Raw genomic sequence first — 22438 nt, 5'->3', positions numbered from 1 at the left:
TAACCGTTAGACAGTTTGTTTCTCTCAGAATCCTTGTCCTTTCCTAGCTTCTCAGTTATTGTGGGTGATGGTAGTGGTGATTACCCATTTCACTCACTTGAAATAAAGTTTAACTCCTGTATACCTTATTTCCCCCGCCTCTGTTCTTTTGCCCCCTTTCCTTTTATATTCCTTTGAGCATAGCTTCCAGGTTGATACCCTTGCATTCAGCTTTCTCCCAACTCCAATCTAGCTTAACCACAATGCTAAAAATACCCTAGAAAAAGAAGGGGAGACAAGAACTTAGAATTTCTTGAAATTGAGCTGCCAGTTGAAAGTCAGATAAAGAAGTGAGAGGGGTATGTGTGTGTGTTTGGTGGTTGTGGTTGTGGTGAATGTGAACCATGCTTTTAATTGGGCTTGACAAAGTAAGTATAAGAAAGATTATAGTAATAGTGATCCAGGGATGAGGCTGGAGCTTGGAAGGGGAGAATCTGAGTCCAAAGGTAGATTAGTTTAGTAAGGAATTGTTTCAGAGAAAGCAAATCGCAATTAAATAAAGCTGATCACAAAAATTTAAGAAAAAAAAAGATGGAGGGAAGATTTTGGTTCACACTTGAAAGGGGATATAGGAGGAAGGGAGGACAATGGATTCAGATTTTTCTAATCAAAATAAGTTGTACTTATCTACTGCCCACTTATTTTTTTTAAAAATGCAAATTATCCAATAAAAATATTTTCTGATTTGATGGAATGGGAAAGAACCTCTTAAGTTATGACTTTGAATGCTAATTAACTAAATTTGGAGTAGAATTTATTATATAGCAACTAATTATAAAAAAATCTGGGGTGGTAGAAACAGGACTTCTACAGGGCTCCCGCTTCCTCCTCCAATACATGTAAAAAATGACTCTAAACAAACTTTAGAGCTACAGAACCCACAAAATGACAGAGAGAAACTAACCTCCTGCTGAAGACAGCTGGCAGGAAGGAGCCAGCGCAGCATGCTGGGAGCCTAGCCAAGCTCTGCCTGATTCCGAGGTTTTAGTCTCAGGGTGGCCCGACAAGCCACAGCTAGGGGACTTCTGGAGAGTGGACTGCCAGCAGCTGTGGCGGTTTCCAGAATTATCAACCCATAAATGCCAAAGACAAAGTGAGAGGTAAGTGGACTTTGGGAACAAGGAGTTTGGGAGTGCGGTCCGGCTTCTGTCCCCAGGGCGAGAAGCGGCTGAGGCACAGTGGCTGCTGCTGCATGGCCTCTTCAGAGCTCCTGGCCTGCAGATTGTAGGGGGACCAAGCAATCAGTCTAAGGGGTAATCACTCTTGCTTTAACCTGCTTGGATCTAGATCCCTGTCCTGGGTGGAGGTCCTGGGGTGCGTGACCAGTCAGAGCCAGTGGAGGCTTCTGATAGGGCATCCATCTAATAGCTCTGGCAGCTGAGAAAACCCCAGCAATTTGGGACAAAGCTCTCCTCTCTGAAAGCAGAGTTCTACTGTGGCAAAAAGCTCAAGAGTCAAATAATTGAGTGGCAATGTGAGCCAGCAAAGGAAGGAAAGCAAACACAGCAGTCTGACTTTGGATTCCTTTTTTGGGGACAGAAAGGATCAAGGCATGGAGGAGGAGTAAGACAACGAAGTCAGAACTTCTGCACCAAAAGCTTCCAAGAATAATATGAATTTGTTACAGGCCATAGAGGAGCTTAAGAAGGATTTTGAAAACCAAATAAGAGAAGTGGAGGAAAAATTGGGAAGAGAAATGAGAATGATGCAAGAAAATCATGAAATGAGAGTCAACAACCTAACTGAAGAAAATAACACCTTAAAAAATAGACTAACTCAAATGGCAAAAGAGGCTCAAAAAGCTAATGAGAAGAAGAATGCCTTAAAGAGTCAAATTTGCCAGATGGAAAAAAATCTCAAAAGCTCACTGAAGAGAATCATTCCTTCAGAATTAGATTGGAGCAAATGGAAGCTAGTGACTTTATGAGAAATCAAGATACTATTAAAGAGATCCAAACAAATGAAAAAATAGAAGGCAATGTGAAATATATCATTGGGAAAACCACTGACCTGGAAAATAGATCCAGGAGAGATAATTTAAAAATTATTGGACTACCTGAAAGCCATGATCAAAAAAGAAATCATCCTTCAAGAAATTCTCAAGGAAAATTGCCCTGATGTTGTAGAACCAGAGGGTAAAATAGAGGTTGAAAGAATCCACTGATCACCTCCTGAAAAAGATCCCCAAAAGAAAACTCCTAGGAATATTATAGCCAGGTTCTGGAATTCCCAGATCAAGGAGAAAATATTACAAGCAGGCAGGAAGAAACCATTTGAATATTTTTTTAATTTCTTTTTTTTATTATTATTAATTTGTTTCCTTTTATTTTACAGGATTCAATTCCACAATTCCTTGAGTTTCACATTTTGTTCCCTTTCCTCCCTCTCCCCCCCCCCCCAACACTCTTGCTCTATAAGTACAGGATCTGTAAATACTTTCACATTATACATTAGTCAGGTTATAAGGACAGATTGTACTAGCTGGAATGAAAAATGGTAAAGAGGACATAAAACCAAATAAGAGAAGGAAAAAGATCAGGTATTTTGCTTCCACCTGGATAAAAACTTAGTTCTTTTTAGTTCTTTCTCTGGATGCACATATTTCTCTCCATCATGAGTCTTTTGGGATTGACTTATATCACTGCATTGCTGAGAAGAGTCCAGTCTATCAAAGTTGGTCATCACACATATGTTGTGTCTGTAATTGTGGACAAATTTCTCCTGGTTCTACTCTTCTCACTCAGCATCAGTTCTTTTAAGCTTCTCCAGGTAAATATGAAGACCGTCAGCTCCTCGTTTCTTATAGCACAATAGTATTCCATAACATGCATATACCACAACTTATTCAGCCATTCCCCAATTGATGGGCACCGCCTTAATTTCCAATTCTTTGCTACCACAAAAAGAGCTGCTATAAACATTTTTGTACATATGGGTCTTTCTCTCATTTCTATGATCTCTTTGGGATATTATCCTAGGAGTGGTATTGCTGGATCAAAGGGTATGAAAGTATTTATAGCCCTTTGGGCATAATTCCAGATTGCTCTCCAGAAAGGCTAGATCAGTTCACAACTCCACCAGCAATGCATTAGTGTTCCAATTTGCCCACATCCTCTCCAGCATTTGTCATTTTCCTGTTTTGTCATCTTAGCCAATCTGACTGGTGAGATGTGGTACCTCAGAGTTGTTTTGATTTGCGTTTCTCTAATCAATAGTGAATTAGAGCATTTCTTCATGTGCTTATAGATAGCTTTAATTTCTTTCTCTGAAAACTTCCTGTTCATATCCTTTGACCATTTATCAATTGGGGAATGACTTGTATTCTTATAAATTTGACTCAATTCTCTGTATATTTTAGAAATGAGTCCTTTGTCAGAGACATAGGTTGTAAAGATTCTTTCCCAATTTCCCACTTCCCTCTTAATCTTGGTTACATTGGCTTTGTTTGTACAGAAACTTTTCAGTTTAACCATTTGAATATTTTGGAAACACAATCAGGATAACCCAGGATCTGGCAGCTTCTACCCTAAGGGATTAAAGGGCTTGGACTGTGATATTCCAGAGGTCAAAGGAGCTGGAACTAAAACCAAGAATCACCTACCCAGCAAAACTGAGTATCATCTTTCAGGGGAAAATATAGTCATTCAGTGGAATAGAGGACTTTAAAACATTCATAATGGAAAAACCAGAGTTGAATAGAAAATTTGACATTCAGATACAAGAAGCAAGAGAAGCATGAAAAGGTAAACAGGGAAAAGAAATCATAAAGAACTTATCAAAGTTGAACTATTTACATTCCTACATGGAAAAAACGATAATTGTAACTTACGAAACTTTTCTCAGTATGAGAATAATTGAAAGGAATATAAATGTGTGTGTCTATATATATATATATATATATATATATATATTTGTATACATACATGTATATGTCTATATAGGAGGGTATATGTCTATATTATATATAGGAGTGTATATGATATGAATTCACATATGAATACATATGTGAATGTGACATAGACAGAGGGCACAGGACCAATTTAATAGGAAGGGATGATATTTAAAAGGTGAAATTGAGAGGTGAGAGAGGAATATAATGAGAGGAAATGGGGAGAGACAGAATGGGATAAATTATTTCATATAGAAGAGGCAAGGGAAAACTGTTACAATAGAGGGGAAGAACAGGAAGGCAAAAGGGAATGAGTCAACCTTACTCTCATTGAATTTGGCTTAGGGAAGGAATGACAAACACACCAAATAGGGTATTCACCCTACAGAAGAGTGGGGGGGGGGAAGGGGATGAGAGGGGAGATGATTGAGGGGAGGGCAGGTTGTGGGGGAGGGAAGTTGGAAGCACCCACTTTTGAAAAGGGACAGGATCAAAGTAGAGAATAGAACAAGTGGGGGGGGGGATAGGATGAAGGGAAATATAGTCAGTCTTTCACAATATATCCACTATGGAAAGGTTTTACATAACTACACATGTACAACCTATATTCAATTGCTTATCTTCCCAGTAATGGTGGGTGAGGAGGGAGGGAGGGAGGGAAAGAATCTGGAATTCAAAGTTTTAAAATCAAATGTTTAGAAAAAAATGTATATATATTTTTTCATGCAACTGAGAAATAAGATATATAGCCACTGGGGCATAGAGATCTATCTTGCCCTACTGTAAAGTCGGAGAGTATATGGGGGAGGATGTAGGAGAGAGCAGATTGGGGGAGGGGGTTATTCAGTAGGATCGCTGTTTTGGGGTGGTAGATAGGGGAAAGATGGGGAGAAAATTTGTAACCCAAAATCTTGTGGAAATGAATGATATAAACAAAAAATAAATATAAAATTTAATTTAAATAAATAGGAAAAATTTTTTTAAAAAGCTGGAGTGCTCATGATTTCAGAAAATATAACAGTGAAAGACTAACAAGGAAGCTACATTTTGCTTAAAAGAATTATAGACAATGTAATGTTATTTTACTGGAGGTTTGGAAGACATTGGAGGTAAAAGAGGTGATTGTGTTCTAATGTTTGCTTTCTCTATTATTGAGTAGCAAATGCTTGCTAAATGGTCATTTTTTGGTAAGTCAGTATAATCACACCAGAAAAATGAGACAGCTCACATGCAACATTTGCCTATCATAAACCAAATTTATTGGAAAGGTATTCTGGGCATCAGATATTTAAAAGCTCTGTAACCCTGGGCAAGTCACTTAACCCTATGCCTCTGAAACAAACAAAAAGTGATATCTATAATTTAGAAGGACTTTTTCATTGATAATGTTTATATGTGTAAATTTTTTTTTTTAGGGAAAAATAGGTAAAAAGAGTCTTCTTGTGATATTTAATCATATGGTATCTCCAGTACTTTTCTTGACTTTATTTAGCAGACCATTTCCTTAAAGTTAAGTAAAATGAGGTTTTAGCACTAGTCTAAACTGAAATGCAAAGGTGAGGGTTTATATTAGGAGGCATGGATTGATCTTGTATACTTGGGAAAGATTGTCAAGTGAGGAAGGTGGAAAGAGATTTTATTTGTATCCTTCTAAAGTATCTGTGTCTTGTCTTTGTGACTTTGGATATATGCTTTCTGAGTCCTCTGTCCTTTCCAGCAACATTCTAAACTTCAAGCCATATTAAATACTCAATTAACATTTCAAATAGGACTTTATTCAGTATTGGAACAGGTATTTCTAGTATTAGTGTTCTCACCTCTGTGAGGTAGATCAACAAAGCAGATAAAAGGACCAGTTGACTATAAATATTAAGTATATGTACACCAAATTGCATTAACATATAAGTACTAAAAAGAAAAAAAATAAATAATTGAACTACAAATATTTTGAAAGTGAAAAATAATTGTTATTTCATTGTACTTCTCTTAGACTTGGGTAAATCTAATGAAGATTAGCAAGAAATAAATTATGGATCTAAAAAAATGTTAGAAAAGTGAGGGATGAAAACCTTTAAATGATTGATCATTGAATGGAAATCTTGAATATATTTAATTTTCAGCACCATAGCACCTTTAAAAAAAACCAACTAATTCCTTGTTAGGGTATGAAGAATTAATAAACAAATGCAAAAAGCCAGAACTATTACATAAATTATTTATAGACCATAACACGGTAAAAAAAAAAAAATGTAACCAGTAAGGGAAATAAAATTAGAAGTTGTGTATCTGGTCACTAAAGTAAAATACATTTTTAGGATTTCATTTGAATTGACCTAATGTTTACATATATTAATTTGGGATAACACATTTTTGGTGGTACCTTGTATTGTGGTTTATCAGAAATCAGCTTTATTAAAATTTCTGTTAGGCACTGGTTTTTTTCTGTAGCTCTAAAATAAAAACATTTTTAGAAGATTTGCCTTCTCTAAGAAAGTTTCCCAGCCTAGCTCCAACTTCAGACATTATATTTTTACTTCTGAATATCTTGGTAAAGCTATCATTAATTATGTCTCTGAATATGCCTTTAAAATTTTGAGGTATAGCAATCATAAGATGAGAGATATAAATTATGGTTTGACTGAGAATCATAAAATGGTTCTTCAATTTTTCCTTGTTTTAATACTTCAGAGATCTGTGATGGAAACACATTTGACTGGTACAGATTACAGTCCACCCTTTTTATTCTCTTGCTGTGTCATTTTTGACCATGTCCTATCTTCAGTCTATTACAGAATCTACCAGCACCCTGGAAGCCTTCCTTTAGTTCTTTTAGGATTTTGATCTGTTATCCTTTGTTCTTTAAAAGAAAAAAGTTCATCTCTGCCTTTTGATTTTTACATTGTAATCATTTTTTTAGTATACCACTTACTCCAAAGAAACTTCCATGGTGACATAGAAAAATAAACAAAACCAAGCAAACACATGCTCTTGGTATATGTAACATGCAACAACTGTTTTCAGGAACCAGTATTGGTCATTGAATTTGTTCTGAGTTCAAACTGCCTTTTAGTGTCTTTTTTCATTTGGATCATTGAAGTCATTAATCCCATAGAATGAGGTATAGAGTATCAAATTTGTCTTCTATTTCTTCCTTGAATAAGATATATGTCCAAATATGTTATTTTACTCTATGACTAGAAAAGGCAAGTAAAATAAAAGCCAAAATCACAGAGGAATCTTAGAAGATTCTTAGAAGAAGCCATCTTGCCCGAGAATCTCTTCAACAATGTTCCCCAAAGTGATCGTCTGAAATTTGCTTGAAAATGTCTAGCAAAGGGAAACTCAGTATTTCACAAGGCATATCATTGTACTTTCAGATAACTTTAATTTTTAGGAAAGTGTAAATCTAGTTGAATGAATGCTTGCTGTGTGCCAAGCACTGTGCCAGGTACTGGGGATACAAATGGAAAAACTGAATTTCTCTTCTTAAGGAACTTCTATTTGGAGAGAAAACACTTAGGAGGATTGGTCCATAAGGCTAAAAAGGAAAGGCCTTGTGCTTCTTAAAGTACATACAGCAACAGGGCAGATAGCTGTGCATCTTACTGGAAAGATCATTGTTGGTAACTATGAACTACAGTGTGAGAAGCCATGTCTGCCCTAAACGTGGGGATCTTGATCCTGGGCCCATTTTCATTGAGTTTTTTTGTATCTTCTGACTATTGCTTCTATTTCTGTCCCCTGAGACCAAGCAAAATAAGATATTCTCCTTTTCTGTGATAGCTTGGAATTCAAAAAGTCCTCTCCTTTCCAGGCTAAACATCTTCTGTTTCTTTAGCTGGTCAGATATCAAGTGCCTTTTAGCGTCTCAGTTCTGGATACTCTCCTTTTCATGAATGTCTTCCTTAAAACACGGTACTTAGACCTGAACACAAGAAAAGGAATCTAGTGCCATAATCACCACAGATGGATCACATGGAATTATCAGGGAATGTTAGATGGAGGAATATGGACTAGATTGGCCAGGAACTAGGATCACTTAATTCTGAGGTAAGTAGTGGCACAGATTCATGAGAGCTCCCCAACCTGGAACTCTTTGGGTGTTGCTTGATACCAACAATCATTCAAGTGCAGGCTTTTAAAACAGTAAGCAATCTGAGCATGAATCTCTTGATTCTTAGTTTCAAGGAAGAGCCCAAAATGAATCCAGACCTATAGACTTAAGTTAGCATTAAGGCTTAGCCGGTGATGATAGAAGAAACAAGGATTCTGGGTAGGGTGAATCACACACAAGAAATTGCAAGTTATGGAACAATAATATTTTGTCTCAAATGTATCTTGTAACCCCCTACAGCCTTGATTTGGTTCCTTGGACCACAACCACTTTGTCCTAAAGCAGCTGAAAGTCTCTTGATCCTCAGTCCTTTTTTATTCTTGTTGGTAGCTTTGGTGGCTGACTGCTGGGACTAGCTTGGTGTTGACCTTAGCTGTTTGCCTGTTAGGGGCCCTTGAACAAGGGTTTATTGCAGTCTTCCTTACTTTTCTCTTATAGGCAGGCTAGCTTGCTTAACTGCCATTAAATAGCACTTAGCAACTTCCTGCCAAATGCCCAATGAAAACAGAGGCATCCTACAGCTGTTACAGAGTTATCTAGTTGAATGTAATTAGCTACAACTTCAAACCTTTTTCTTTATTAGCTCCCAATAATCAGTTTTTATGAGCCTCCTGCTTTTTTCCAAATGATATGTTTTTGTCCCACTTGTACTTTTAAAAAAACTAGATCAACTCCCCCTGTTAATATTGGGTGGAGGTTCCTGTTTTTCTTTGAGATCAGTTCCTATAGCTGCCTAAGAAAGTTGCATGATAAGTACTATATCTCTTTACTGCTTTTAGAAAACTAGTTTCCTTTCACCTAGTTATACTTTGCCTAAAGGAAAATAGAGGAGATCAAGAAATGGATGGACTCCAGAATTTCTCTAATGCCACCTGGCCAGCATTACTTTTCAAATACTGCTTTTGCTTCTAAAAGCCAGACTGAAGACTCTTATATAAAGGATTCCCTTAAAGGTGGTGTCATTTTGGAGGATTCATATGTTGTTGTTGTTGAGGTTGGTGAGGAAGAAGAAAGGTCTCTGATCCCCACTTAACTGGTTTAGGTTTTACTCCTCCTTTGCCTTGAAGTAGCACTATGATCTTGGTCAAGCCACTTGACTTTGTAAAGTCTCATTTTACTCATTTACCAAATGTGAATTTAGACCAAATGGTTTCTAAGACTCCTACCTCTAAAACTGCTTGAGTTACCCCTTATCCTGACTTGGTGTGTACATGAGAACAACAAGGATCCATTAAGGCCTTGCTGTGTGCCAGTCCCAGTTTTGCATGAGTGTGCAGAGAAGCCAAAAGCAGACCTTGCTATCGGGGATACTTAATTGCCACTTATTGGTCACCCCAAAGTTAGAAGGAACTTCAGTAAAAATATCCTACAACTTAAGATCAGATGATAGAATTAATAGTAGTGTCCTCTTGTTCATCTCTGGATAAAATATAAACAGTCTTGTTAGATTATACATATATTCCTTGGGGTTCTTTTTCCTTCCTCTTCACCCAGCTGTCCAAATTGAGATAGACAGAGATAGATATGCTCTACTGTGTGATTTCTTTTGCTATTGAACTTCACCAGATCAGTAGTTCAATGTGGCGTACACCTTGGGTATTATTTTTATCTAGCCTGTCTCCCAGACACATGCCATCAATCTGAGATGTCTTTGGTATTTCCTTTTTCATTATTTGCCTTCTATTTCAGGCCACTTGTGCCACCTAACACGACAGATCATAGTTGAAATGAACACCCAGCCTATGCCAGACATCTCATCTCCAAAGTAGATCCCTAGAGGTATGTGATCTACCAATCAGAGAGTAAGAAGATAATTTATATCCTACCCTCTCAATTATTTCCCCAGCTCTTCCACTTTCCCTTCTCCTCAGTGACCCCCTGAAGTTATGCAAGCTATAAACCTCTCCCCTTACACATCCTACATTGAGGGTAGTTATAATTCAACTCCAACCCAGACCTCCTTCTCCTGTCCGACCTCCATTGCCCATACTTGAAATGTTGATGAATTGAATTTACCTTTACATTCACATGACTCCCTGTGATGGGAATCTAAATTTTAAAGATCTTCCCTGCCCCTAGGCTTATTAAGTGCACCTGGAGCCTGTGGTGGGAGGCTTGTTTTTCAAGAGATACTTTGTGATTGGGCAGGGTCAAGAGGGTTGTTACATTTTCTCAGCCTGGAGAAGGCTATATAATCCTGATGTGAGGCTTTGCTTTGGGGCTCACTTTGAGAAGTGTTGTGGGATTTGACCAGATGAGACCCTAGGCAGCCATTGAGAGCCCCCCGGCTTTGAAAACCCAGATGTTGATGCTTCCCTCTCTGGTGATTAGGTATGGGTGTATGTAATGGTTGGACAGTTTGGAAGGCTGTCTGCTGAAATGTTTCTATGTCTTGTCACTTCTGTCTGTATACTTTGAAGTTTGGGGTGCTGACCTTTTTCCCCTGAACTAGGTAAACGATATATGTTTGATTGATTAAAGTAATTTTAATTTAACAAAATTGTTAACCTATTTTGAGTTGCTTTCCTTTAGAAAAGCAGATCTAAGAACCTGTGTTGGCAGCCACCTTGGGGATGCTGGGGTGCTTGCTGCTACACTCCCTTGACACACACCATTACCCTTACTATGGCATAACCACATAGATTATAATTGTAGCATATCTTATTTATGTTTACAAAGTTTATCTCTAATATAGCTTCTCAGATATTTTCAGGACCTGTCAGTTCCTTGAATTTTTCCAGTTTTCTAGCTTGATAGCAATTGCCCACCTTCCTTTGTATTCTCCAAAACATACAATCTGCTAAGATTCCAACTGAACCATTGTAATGGGAATGCAAATTTAAAGATCTTCCCTGCCCTTAGGCTAAAGTGCACCTGAAACTTGGGGGTGGGAGGCTTGTTTTTCAGTAGATACTTTTTGATTGGCCAGTGGGTCAATAAGGTTGTTACATTCTCTGAGCCTGGAGAAGGCTATATAAGCCCTGATGTATAGCTTTGTTTTGGGACTCACTTTGAAAAGTGTTCTGTGATTTGATCTGAATTTTGGGAAGCCGTTGTTGAGAGTCCCCCGGCTTTGAAAAACCCAGATGTGGAAACCCAGATGTTGACTGGGTATGGATGTAATGGTTGGACAGTTTGGAAAGCTGTCTGCTTGATCTGTTAATGTCTTGATAATTCTGTCTGTATATTCTGAAGTTTGGGGTGCTGACCTTTTTCCCCCGAATAAGGTAAACGATATATGTCTGACTGATTAAAGTAAGCTTGTTAACCCTTTTTGAGTTGCTTTCCTTTAACAAAGCAGATCCAAGAAGCTGTGGTAGCAGCAAACCCTGAGGACGTGCTTGGGGTGCTTGCTGCTACAAAATGGCGTCAGGAACAGGATCTGCAGAGTAAAAGGAAAGTATGGGGACTGGGATAATCGTTTGTTTCCCAGTTGTGGTAGCTGTGACTCTGTGGAGCCATGGACCAGGAGAGAAGAGTGGCCTGCATGCAGACTTCGCTGAGCTGAGAGCAGGAATGGTGAGCTGCCTGCATCTGGACCTGGGCAGAAGCCAGGAGCGGCTGCTGCCTGCTGGAGGAGAAGGAGCCCAGGAGTTCGGAATTCAGCCACAGGAAAAGATAAGAACTGAGCAGCAAAGCAGGGGCACTGAGTGTGTTTCCTGGCTGCATCCCACAGTTTGGGACCCTGGGGGAGGATGGACTTGTGACTATGGTGGGTGGGATGGAGTGCCTTGGATCCCCAGGGACCCTACCTTGTTGGTTTTGTTGCCCAGCCCCCTCTCTGTGCTTGGAAGCTGGGGCTGGAGCTGTGTGAGGGGAAGGATACCCCTCCCCCAGAGAACTTTGTTTGAACTCTTGTTTTGAATTGAAGTGATAATGCTATCTATGTACTTTGTGTTTGTTTAAGGGCCAGTGGCCACTTTGGTAACTTTAGTTCTGTACTTTGAAAATGTGAACTAAGAAATGTTCAGAGCTAATTCAAAAGTAAATTGTCTATGCTATGGGCATGAAAGATCTTGGGGCCGAATGTAATGGGAATGCAAATTTAAAGATCTTCCCTGCCCCTAGGCTAAAGTGCACCTGAAACTTGGGGGTAGGAGGCTTGTTTTTCAGTAGATACTTTTTGATTGGCCAGTGGGTCAATAAGGTTGTTACATTCTCTGAGCCAGGAGAAGGCTATATAAGCCCTGATGTGTAGCTTTGTTTTGGGACTCACTTTGAAAAGTGTTCTGTGATTTGATCTGAATTCTGGGAAGCAGTTGTTGAGAGTCCCCCGGCTTTGAAAAACCCAGATGTGGAAACCCAGATGTTGACTGGGTATGGATGTAATGGTTGGACAGTTTGGAAAGCTGTCTGCTTGATCTGTTAATGTCTTGATAATTCTGTCTGTATATTTTGAAGTTTGGGGTGCTGACCTTTTTCCCCTGAATAAGGTAAACGATATATGTCTGACTGATTAAAGTAAGCTTGTTAACCCATTTTGAGTTGCTTTCCTTTAACAAAGCAGATCCAAGAAGCTGTGGTAGCAGCAAACCCTGAGGACGTGCTTGGGGTGCTTGCTGCTACAACCATCTTTGGAACTTTCTTTTTGAACCTTTTTACCCTTTCATATCTTATATTTCACATCAGACCATTCGTATCATCTGTTACTGGTGGATCCATTATCAAGCTAGGGCACATCTTGTCAAACCAGAGAGATCCTTAGAATAGCAGCAACCTGGGGTGGTTCAGACCTGCTGCTGGTCAGGATGACTTCTTGAGGTATTGTCTGGATCCATTATTTTGTGAATTGGAATCAGCCTTATGATTCAAAATCTGTGATTATCATTACTCTATCAATCAGCTTCTTGGGGGCTGCCACTATTAATTTGCTATGGTCAAATGTATCTGTGATCAGAATAGCCAGGGTCAGGTAGTAAGCAGCTAGACAGAACTTACTGCTAACTTCATTGTAAATGATGTAAAAGACATTCCGTGACAGTGGAATTTCACCTCAGTATTTTCAAATTAACCCATGAATATTTTTCATTAAATTAGGTTGTTAATAAAATGTGGATTGAACTTTGTAGCTCTTAACATAGCCCTAGATCTTTGGTTTAAAATTCAGAGGGCATGCACTCAACCTTTTTCTCACCATCAGTATTCTTTTTGGATGCGCAATAATAGATTCATAGTGCAGGTATCCAGCAGGCTTGACAGGCTGGCTGCTCACAGGAGGTACTTAAATATACACAATTGCAGTTCCAGAGCCTTATTGCTTCATTTATCACAGGAAGGGCCAAGCGTTCTGCGGTGTTTTATAAGAGAAACCATAGTACTTACCTGACTTCTCAGAATGATCTAAGATATTAGGCCAATTTCATTGTAGGTGTTGAAGTTATGGTGCCAAATGGCATTTCATAGGTAGATTGAGTTTCCATTCTAAATTCTGTAGGGTTCAAAGCGTGATCTTACCCTTTTGTTTCTCCCCTCAGCCCTACTTTAAAACCGTGAAGAACAAAATCTAAGTTGAAAAAATGTCAGGCGATTTATGATGTTTCCTGTTAGAATGATAGGGTTAAAGTTCCTAAAAGTGGAAAGTAGCAGCTGCATGAACAAGTGGAGGAGCTTTGTCCTATACGTTCTACATATTCTCTTTTATGGCACCAAAGTAGGATTTTTCTCCTTAGATTTTTATATATACATGATCTCAAACTTTAAAGTACATGTTTAGATCAACTTTGAATTGTTATTTCTGTATCTATGTTGATGTAAATAGACACTGGCATAATATCACTGTTAAAGAGCTTGAAGATACCATGTTAATGTGAACCTGTTAATTAGAAATACAGATAAACTCAAGATCCTTTTAGCCATTCAGATAGGGTCAATCTGTCTTATCACATGCTAAGTCTAGATGAATAGCCATCTGTATCCTGAAAACATATTTTCAGTGGAAAAATGTCGCTCTGTTTCCTAATAATAGCTCATTCTGCTAACAACTGGCAGAGTTGGGGTAGAGGCCAATAACTGATAAATGCAAGGCAGCTATTTGGTTGGTTTCCAAAATACTGCTGCAGTATTTATTTAATTCTTGTCCTCCATAGTTGTGGCCTATTATTACCCAAGGACCTATTCTTGCACATGTAGCCATGTTTAACTGAATATGTTTAGCTATTAATAAGAGAATTGGGCTGTGATGCACATAAGCTGTGGCAGGTTCAAATATTTTCTACTCTTTTTGTTCTGTCAGTCTTCTGTTGTGTGTAGTCTATGTAAAGTATAATGATCTGTACCTAGAAATTGAGTTGTTTTTTTTCTAAATCATGTGAAATAGGAAATCCTTTGGTAGTCCTTTTTAACCTTGCAAAGCAATATAAGAAGGTGAAAGCATTTTCAGAAATATTTGTTTGTGTCAAATGCCAGTGGCATATTTTTGGCTAAGAATTTAGAGAAGGCAGGGAGGGGGCAGTGGAAAGGAGAGAGAGGAAATAAAGTTGACTGTAAATTTTTTTTTTATCTGACCACTGAGGTCATTTAAATATAGTTTCTCCCACTGTAAAATGAGAGAATTGGCCCCTGATAGGATAGCTCTAAAACTGTGATCCTATAGGTGACCAGTGTGAAAACTTTATGGTAGATATAGGACAGGTTGTAGGTAGTTCTGCTGTGAAAAGTTTGAAATGTTTCTTTTTTGTGTGTAGTTTTAGATGTTTTCATTTTTTAAAATAATATTCTAATTACGTGTAAAAATAATTTTTAACTTTTGTTTTTTAGAATTTTGAGTTCCAAATTTCCTCTCTCCCTACTCATATCCTTGCTGAGAGAGTAAGCAATCTGATATAGGTTATACGTATGTGGTCATGTAAAACATATTTGAAATATGTTTCTTAAGAATCCTCACTTTAAAAGCATAGATCTCCCTGGTTACAATCAGTAAACACATCTTTTAGAAAGCAATGGTAGACATATAATCATTCCTTCTGTCTAATTTTTTTGTTTCCTGAGTAGTTTTTTTCTTTCTTTTCTCAAAACCTCCCCTCCTCTCCTTTTAAACTTCTCTTTATATTGAGGACACCACTGCCCTCCGAGTCACCCAGGCTCTCAAAACCTTTGTGCCATATTTGATTCCTTACTCTCTTACACCTTTTATAACCTATTAGTTGACAAATCCTATAGATTGTTCCCTTCTCAATATCTTTTGTGATCTGCCCCCTTCTCTATATACTGCCACCACATTGTTTAAGGCTCTCACCATCTCACATCTAGGCTATTGTAATAGCCTGGGGGTTCCTCTCTCTACCTCAGCTCTTCCCTCCATTGCAGTCCATCATCCACTAAGCTGTCAAATTCATCTTCTAAAGTACAGGCCTGACCATGTCACCTTTTCCTTCAGTAGACTCCATTGGCTCAAATTTATAACCTCTAGGACCAAATAGAAAATTCTGTGCTTAGCATTCAAAGCCTTTCATAAAATGCCTTCCTCCTACCTTTCCTGCTTTCCTGGGTTTCCTTACTGTTGCTCTCATATATCACAATTCCAGGATTTTCCCTGGTTGTCCTCCATGCCCAGAATTTTCTCCATCTCCTGGCTCTCCTCATTTCCTTCAAGTCCCAACTAAAATCCAACTTTCTATAAGGAGCCTTACCTGATTTCCCTTAATTCTAGTGCCTTTCCTCTGTTTATTACTTCTAATTTATCCTATATATAATTTTTTGGGGGGTGTGGCTATGTGAATATTTTCTCCTGCATTAGACTGCGAACTCTTTGAGAGTTCACTCTTTGCCTTTTTTCATTTCTTTGAATCCTCAGCACTTGACACAGTGCTGGGAACATTGTAGGTGCTTAGTAAATGCTTGCTGACTTGATTTTTTCCTCTAATGATAATGAGCTCTTTGAGATAAGGATCCATTCTGTTTATTTGTTTTGTATCCCACCTAGTGCATGAAACAATAGGGAGTATATGTTATACCATCAAAAATACTCATGAGTGAATGATGAAGTAAAGACTTTGATTTTGAAATTTGCATTTGGAAGATAAGGGTAGTTTGTATTTACCCTCATATCTTTTATTAGGAATCCTTAATCAGCACAGATGCAGTGATATCATATAGGATTTTTCTTGCCCTTTTTTTTTTTTAAAGCATGACCAGGTAAATTCTTTTTTCCTTTTTCTGATTAAAGTGTTCATGAGTGACATATAAAGATCATAGTTACATTATTAAAAATGAATTTTTTTGTTTCATTTGTGTTTCGTGTCTCATTAATGTTGACCATTGCTTTTCATTTTAAAATATGACACTGGGATTTTTAAGGTATTTTTTCCATTATGATTCTCTAATCATTTTCAAGAAATTTATTCATATTGTTATGTAGGGGCGGCTAGGTGGCGCAGTGAATAGAGCACTGGCCCTGGAGTCAGGAGGACCTGAGTTCAAATCCAGCCTCAGACGCTTAACACAAAAACTAGCCCTGTGATCCTGGGCAAGTCAGTTAATCCAAATTGCCCTCCAAAAAGCTAAAAAAAAAAAAAACAGAACAAAACAAAACATAATTGTTATGTAAAAGTAATTTATTGGATACCAGTTTTAAAGCAGTGATTAAAAACTGTTTTTGTGCCCAAAAGTTCTCATTTGAGGCAGAATGAGACTGTAGATCTTCCACATACCTTTTATATATGTTGAAATATCTTATGAGATCCCTGTATGTTATGGGCGGTTTGTCAACTAACATTAATTGAACAACTGGCTGGTGCCAAACATTGGAAGGTATCTTAGAAAGAGGACTTTGAAGGTGAAGTCATCTATTTAGTTCATTCCCTTCATTTTATAGATGAGAAAAGGAAGGTCCAGAGAGGTTAAAGTGATTTTTTTAAGGTCACAAAGGTAAGTAAATGGCCAGACCCAGGTGTGAACTTAGTGGGTCTTTTCATTTCAAATCCATAGCTGCATCCACTGACCGAGCCCCCTTGTTCTTACACATGAGAAAAGTGAGGACCAAAGAGTGATGGTGAGATAGAGATGTCAAACTCAAGTAGAAACAGATCCCTGGGGCAGCATTTTGACTTAGACAAACACAAACTAATATTATCTGTGGCATATTTTTTGTTGTTTATTTTGTTAAGCATTTCCCAGTCACCTTTTGATCTGGTTGCAGCCTCCCTGAGGAGTGGGCCCAGAGTGTCACCTCTGGGGTAGAACACTCACTGTGCTTGGTGATAGGAAACCTTTGACTGCAGGCTTGCTCTGCCACATGCTCCCTGGGGGAGCTTGGAAAATTCTTCTAGGATAATGGAATTCAGAACTTTGGAGGGGGTCTCAGTCTTTGTTTTTGGCACGGATCTCTGGCAGGAGGTTGGCGAAGAGTATGGATGGACCTTCTCAGAACATGTTTTTGAATGTTTAAAATAAAATCCATAGATTTCAAAAGGACATAAAATATGTTGAAATAGTTGTCAGTTAAAAAAAAAAAAAGAATTCCTGGATCTTGGGTTAAGAAGCCCTGACCTAGACCAAAGTCCTCCTTTTTAGCGTGAGGTAAGGCAGCTTGCCAAAGGTCACACAGGAGGAGTTGAGATTTGAGTAGGAGAGTAGAGATTTGTACCTAGACCCTCTTATTCCTGTGCTCTTTTGGCCATGTCATATTGCAGTTCTCTCCTTTGTAAAATGGGGACAGTAACTCTTGTGTCACCTACTTTACAGGACTGCTGTGAAAATCACATGTATAATATGTATTTGGCACCATACAAAAGTAAGTTTCTATTATTATTATTGCTTGAGGCCACAGAATTAGCTGGGGACCTCTGCCAGGTGTTTAACTCGGCAATGCAGGTAATTTTTAAAAGATCTGTGAGTTTCCAGATTGTGCTGTCCCTAGCATTAATATAGCCACATAGATGACTGAACCTGAAGTTACAGGATCAACTCTATACAGCATTTTTTTTCTAGTGAGGGTCCTGGTTGCCTCTGGTTTCCGTGACCACACCATCCACAGCTGAGGCCTTAGTTCCTTTGCTCAGGCTTCCCTTTTTCTTCATCACCTTGTCAGGCCATAAGGACTTTGCTCAGTGGATAAGGAGAGGCCTCAGAATGCATCCTTTTAACAACATTACCATTGCCCCTCTGACCAACTTGAAAATGATGCAGTCCTGTGATGAAAACACTCATGTTCCTTTGCAACCGAGTGAAATTTGATATAAGGGCAGCTGCTCAGGGTGAAGATGAAGAGAGAAGAGAGGGAGTGAGGATTAGGAAAAGAAATGAAGATAGAAGCTAATTTTTGCCATTTAACTTTCAAGTGTTATTTGAGGGATATGGTTATTTTCTGAAGTATGAAGTTTTCAGCACCCTCGGGGAGCCGAATTCTCAGTTCAAGTTCAGATGTTCTGAATTTTGATCTGCGAGGGGGCCAGGACAGGTGGGGGGATGGAGCCCCTCTCTTGTAAAAATTGAGGAGTCATTTAACTACCCTGTCTCTGAATTGGATATAGCCATATTTTAGTCACAGCTTCTGGGTGTGGTGTGATGATTTTTGATGTGCAGAATAAAATAGCTAACCGTTTTTGTTATTTTTATAAGCTCCCACAGCCTCCTCCTGAAAGCCTGAATACAGCTAGTATTTAAGTCCCATTGTGTGTCCTCTCTGTCCACTACTTTTACACAGTGAAATGTTCTCTTGCTACAGCTTGTGGATCTTGCAGCAGGGTGATGTAAATGTCAATACAATAATATTGAGTGATTAGATTTTTTTTTGTAGTTTAAAAACTCAACTTTCAAAAAAAATTAGGTATGTGGAATTGAAGATTTTACCTAATAGGAACATTTCCTGCAATGTAGCCGTGAAATTAGTGCAAAAATAATTAAAAAGGTATTTAATTAGAAAAATATTTTGCATATCACCATGATAAAGTGATCATTTCTGGGTATCGTTCATAATATATACTAAAGGTTATTTATTGTATTGGATTCCATTTGCCAAATTGTATTTTATAAATGAATTTACTTAATCCTAAAATTTATTTCTGTAACATGAGAGGGCATAATCTTTTTTTCCCCAGAAAATTCTTGGACAAACTAAATTTCAGTATTAGCTAGCTATTGGAAATAACATTTCTTTCATTCTGCACTTAATACATTTTTTATTTGCAGAGTTTTATAATTATTCATTACTTAATCCTCCCATGACCTCTGTGAGGTAGATTTGTAGTCTCAAAGGTAGAACTGCTGCATTCACACTAAAGAGATGGACACAATGCAACTTGTTCATTAGGGCAGGTTTAAATAGGATGAAATGCTTAGTGGACCCTCTATTTACCACTGGGGATGGTGAGCAGGGCTTCACACCTATTCTGATTCCCTTCAGGAGCCCAGGCCAGGAAGAGAACTGCTGGTGAGGAGAAGGTTGAAGGCAACAGCTCTGCTTATTTACAGATTTGCCAAATAAAGGCAGGCAGAGGGGACTGTTTAGGGTATTGAATTTGATTGGTTTTAAATCCAGACCTTGAACATGTGTATGTGGGCTACTGAATAAGGTTAGTTCTTTCACACAGTTGGGATGGGTGATAGATACTTATTGAATTTCATTGCTTGATCTCCTTCTCCCCCAAAGTCACCCTCCTTCTGAACTGAATGAATCCACCAGTGAGCTCCTTTGGTACTATTTAGAGCAGCCTTCATTTTCAGTCCTATGCTTTGGTAACATTTATTGGCAGCTAAGATTCCTGAGCCACTGTTAGTGATTTTTGAAAGACTGTGAAGAACAGGTAGGTATCACAGGCCTGGAGAAAGGACAAAATGTTCCACTTTAAAAAAACAGAAAAAGGGGAAAAAAAGGAAGAAGGTAGAGTCTTGTGAAGCCACCGAGCTTGACTTTGGTATCTGGCAAAATTCTAGACGATGTTATTAAAAGAATGATTAGCAATCATAGAAAAAGGAAATGGCGATGAAGAATAGCATGTAATCATCAGGAACAACTTATTGTAGACAAACAATTTCCTTTTTTGACAGGGTTTCTTCAATGGTAGATCATGGGAATGCTATAGATACTTGTTACTTAGATTTTAGCAAAGCCTTAGAAAATCTTTCTTGCTTCCTTGAGGAAAAGATGGAAAACTGTGGTCTTGGTTTTTGTTCTTTTTGATTTTCAGTCATGTCTAAGTGTTCTTTAGACTTTTTTGATCAAATATCCATATCAGAAAAAATGTTTGACTCACACGACTAGTACATGTATATTTCCTCATTTATAAATTATATATGTACTGCTGCAGTTATAAAGTACATTATAAAACACAAAAATCAACATTAAAAAGACAAGCTAAAGATTAAACAATATTTTCTCTATTACAGAAAACTTTTTGCTCACTATAAATGTCAGCAGTATTTTTTAGTGAAAGCAGTGTGATTGAATATGCTTCATTATTTTTTAAAATCTTGGTACATTTTGAGATACAGCAATTTGAAGGTCTGATTCTCAATTAAGTTTATTTCAATACTTAGTTTTAATGGTTGTCATAACTGAAAAGATGTAAAAAAACAAAATGGAAGAATTGTGTCACTGGTTCTGCTTACTAAATCATGATAGTCACTTTTCAGTCCCATCCACTAATTATAGAATGATTTTGGTTGAAATTTGGCTAGTGAATTTCTGTCTTCCCTGATGTTAGTTGTCTTTAGAAAGGAAGGTATTGTACTTCTATGGTTTTAATAAATGGGTTCAAAACCCACTGAAACACTTCAGGATTCTTAAACAGCTAAGAAAATTTTACATCCAAGTTTAAGCATTCATATATGAGAGTTTTTATAGTTGACACGTTGTTTTTGACAACCCAAAAAGAGGGTAATATTCAGGAAGAGATGGTGGTCAGCAGTGCCTAATGCAGCAAAAAAAAATCAAGAAGAAAAACGAAGACTGAAGTAGTGCCTTTGTAGCTGGTGGTGAATATATTCACTTTAAAAAGAGCAGTTTCCTTTGAGTGAGGAAGCTGGGATAACAAGGAGGATGAAAACCTGGGGAACTAGAAGGACAATGATGCTTACACTAGAAACAGGGAAGATGGGTGGAGATTGGGAGTTACATAGCTGATCAGCTATGGGAGGGAGTACAGAGGGGGAGAATTCCTTGTTAATGGTAAAACCCCTGAATTTTCCAGGGGAGGTTGAGCTGTAAACTATTTTCTCATTGTCTTCAAACTAGATCTTAGAGCCCCAACCTTGGAAACTGCTGGTTTATAGTACAGTTAGATGGCTAAGCATTTGAATGTGAAGATACAGAGAGTTGCCATTAAGAGATCAATGTCAGAGACTAGGAGGAAGCAGTAGAGCCTAGCTGTCTTCCACAAATGCCCACAGAGGTCTAGAAAATGCACCAGATCAAGCTGTGATTGAGAGAGAGATTAAAAAATCAGTGAGCCATTTTTTCAATCCAGATTAACATAAAGAAGATGTTCAGAGGGGGGCAGGAAGAGTTGCTAACAGGCAGTTTGGTCATTCACATTTCAAAGCAGATCTGATATAAATTGTGGGCGGGGGGACCTGTGCCTGAGGGGAAAGGGGGACCACAGCAAAGAGCCATTGGGGCCCTAAGCTGGGTAGCAAAAAAGGAGCAGCTGCTATATAGCTCTGACCATAGCAGAGGAAGAGATCCATCCCCTGACCAGTCTGATACCTGTAGTACCAGAACTAGGGCAGGAAACCCAGACCCAAGGGGAACCTGCAGTTCCCAGCAGGCTGTCAGTGGCTGAATCCAGCAGCAATCAACTGGAGCTCCAATCAGAGGCAAGCCCACACTTGTGTTGTTCAGACCAAAAACCCAGTGATGAAACAAGCTGCCTGCCTCCTGGCAGAAGCAATGATCCAGGGTACAAATTGAGACAGAGGTATAGATATAGATTATACATGCACACATAGTGAATGTATGTATATATGTCTCAGTCTATACCCTAGGACCATCTATACCCTAGTACAGACATATGTGTGTATGTGCATATATATGCTTAAATATCTAGACATATATACATGTCTACACACACACATATATATCACCAGTGGAAGGAAGGAAGATGGGTATTAAGAATCTGTTATGTGCCAAGCGCCTATGCTAAGCATTCTGAGAGGTAGGTGCTATTATTATTTATTCCAATTTCTAGTTGAGGAAACTGAGGCAGAGACCAAGTGGTTTGAATCTAGGTTCACATAACTAGTAAATGTCTTGGGCTGGATTTGAACTCAGGTATTCTGGATTCCAGGCTCTATTCACTGTACCTCCAAGCTGCCAAAGCAGGAATTTATTTTTCTTTACTATACATATTTATTACTAGGTTTTTTTTTTCTTTTACAGGAGAGGAGGAGGCAGGGAAAGAGAATGGTTTTTCACTCACTGAAAAATAAAATCAAATTTAAAAAATAATGCCAAGATTGGA

General features: G+C 38.2%; 1 protein-coding gene across 15 annotated transcripts in view; it reads left to right on the top strand.

Moving 5' to 3' along the window:
• ZNF438 (zinc finger protein 438) overlaps positions 1 to 22438 on the top strand; it is a 208611-nt gene that overhangs the window by 66691 nt on the left and 119482 nt on the right. For 3 of the 15 annotated variants that reach the window (XM_069086441.1, XM_069086433.1, XM_069086434.1), the window contains one exon: positions 9732 to 9821. The exons of 10 other annotated variants lie outside the window; for them this stretch is intronic. The gene's annotated coding sequence lies outside the window, so the exon portion shown is untranslated. Of the gene's footprint in view, positions 1 to 9731; positions 9822 to 11475; positions 12520 to 22438 lie in introns of those variants that run through there. 2 more of the 15 variants (XR_011168033.1, XR_011168034.1) reach the window with 2 other exon arrangements.

The sequence above is a fragment of the Petaurus breviceps genome, unplaced genomic scaffold (assembly GCF_028583685.1).
Source record: "Petaurus breviceps papuanus isolate PSGF00001 unplaced genomic scaffold, PetGlider_PUasm1.0 178, whole genome shotgun sequence".
NCBI classification, from domain to species: domain Eukaryota; kingdom Metazoa; phylum Chordata; class Mammalia; order Diprotodontia; family Petauridae; genus Petaurus; species Petaurus breviceps.
This window is presented reverse-complemented; position numbering and strand designations above follow the sequence as displayed.